The sequence below is a fragment of the Acyrthosiphon pisum genome, chromosome X (genome assembly GCF_005508785.2).
Source record: "Acyrthosiphon pisum isolate AL4f chromosome X, pea_aphid_22Mar2018_4r6ur, whole genome shotgun sequence".
Classification (NCBI taxonomy): domain Eukaryota; kingdom Metazoa; phylum Arthropoda; class Insecta; order Hemiptera; family Aphididae; genus Acyrthosiphon; species Acyrthosiphon pisum.
Window position 1 is genome coordinate 129,881,260 of NC_042493.1, and position 2,385 is coordinate 129,883,644.

The window sequence follows — 2,385 nt, forward strand, 5'->3', positions numbered from 1 at the left end:
CCCCCCCCCCCAAAATGCGCTTATGACGTGTGTGAAGTTGGGGTACCAAAGCTAGGGCACTAATACACCAACGACTAGTGATAAGAAACGTTGTATGGACGGTTGCATTATATTATATTCCAGGCGCTAACATGTTTCTTGCCGTTACCCACAAGATGGCGCCATGAAATTCACCTTGCCAATATACACTTGTCCCAAGGTAGTACTGTTTTTCGTGCTGCCGCGCGGTACGACGATCCGTGCGTTCAAGCACCCATGTGCCGTTTTTAATTTTATTGACAATGTTCCGGAAGGTGGCGACGCATTAAACCTATATATTCGGAAAGCCAGGAAAATTTGCTATAAGATGGAAATGAGTCTAGGAGCTACAGAGCTTTCCGCGGTATAGTAATCGGCGACCGACCAAACCCAGGGTACTGTTTTTCGTGCTGCCGCGTACAAGCACCCATGTGCTATACTCAAAAGCGTTTTCCGCCATTTCGCAGCCGCAAATCTTTTTTTCAATGGCGATTTCGTAAACAGCTTACGGACGGGGATGAACAGGTGCATATAACATACTATAAGTTTTCCCTCCCCTCTTAAACGCACTTTAGTAGTGGTGGGTTCTCAACCCCTCCCCCTAGGTGTATTTTATAAAACGTTTATTTGGTGTATGATGTTTTTGAAACGCGACATTTTTGTATTTTTGAGGTCAGTCATTAAATTCGGCATCTTGTGTGGAGATAGTAGGAGCCGTTTTTCTTATTTTGTTGTGCCTTCGAAAGTTAAAAATTTGCGGTTTTGGTGTATTTTATCAAGGACACTTAGTTGTTGTGCTTTATTTGTATCTTATAGAGGACTTTGTCTCAGAACGATGGGTACCGATATCTAGCTCATGCGACTTTTGGTTCGGGAGTTATTATTTTTCGTGTTTTTTGTATTTAAAAAATTACGTAGTTACGTGATTTTTGAATTTTGAGTTTTCATTTTATAATTACAAAATACGAGATCCTGATATTTTGGCGTACGACGATTCGAAAAGGATCTATGGTCAAAGTGCGTACTATACCTAGCACTTACCATAGTACTTACAATACGTACAACCATTATTTCGTCCGTAATTGGGGTAGCAAAAAGTTAAAAACGCATTATGTGATTATTCGTACATCCATAATATATTTCCTTATGTCTGTTTAACGTTTTAAGTAATAATTATTTTTAACTTTTTTTGTCATATTTAGATATTTAACGTTTTACCCCTAGGTCCGTGCTGTTAGTGTGTTTGATTGCCAACGTAGTAGTTTCTAATTTCAAATAAAATTAATTAATAATTGTATATAACATTTTCTGATAAAAAGTTAATGTAACCCAACCTAAAGCGCAAATGTTTGATATGATTTACTATGTCTTTTTAGTTAAGTTTTTTAATTTTAATAATTTGTGTTAATGAAATGTTTTTAAACGCATTTTATTAATTATTTTTATTTTTATTATTTTCATAATTTTGACCGGTTTTATTTACGACGGAGTAAGTAAACGATTATAATATAATCTATGCATGTACATTTCTCGCAAACAACAAATATATTTCAAATTTCAAATGACGGATAAAAACGTTATTATTATAATGAGTTGTTTTATCTTATTAAAATACAAAAATAGAGAATATGGAGCAGAGTTAAGAAATTTTAGTACCTATAACCTTAGAAAGGGGCCTTTGATCAGATCGCAGACTGGGCATTTTGACGCCATTCCGACCCTGCAAGTGACCGTTCTAGCGGTATACGAATTTACGATCTACATTCGTATGATTGTTATATACACGTAGTTGTGTAAGGTGATTAGAATTCGTATATGTCGGCACTTCCGAACATTAACCAAATAATACGGAATGGGTAGGTACTGTGCCTTTGGTCGTTAGTAGTCTACGTTGTAGTTTTTAATTTTACTATTATTTTATATTTCAATAATTTAAAATTTAATTTAAATTCACAAGAAAATGTTGGTCACAAAACCAGAAAGACCTGGAAAAAAATGTACACAACAATATTATTAAGAAATTTACATGGATAATAAACCATTTAAGAAATATAGGTACAGTTCTAGTCACAGGGGCGGCTCCAGAGCCTTGGTTAGGGGGGGGGGGGGGCAAGTTATAATTTCACAAAATCTTATAACAAAAAGAAAACAAACATTTTTATAACACAAATTCAAGTCGTCTATTTTTATTCCATTTACCCAGCAGGTACATCGTATACACCGTCATACCTCTATGGCCCATATAGTCCATATGACAATATTATAATAATTTAATATGCATTTATTTTAACAATATATATTTTTATAAATACCGGCGTTGGGGGGGGGGAGACGCGTAAACACACTTACACTAAATTTGGTAAAATT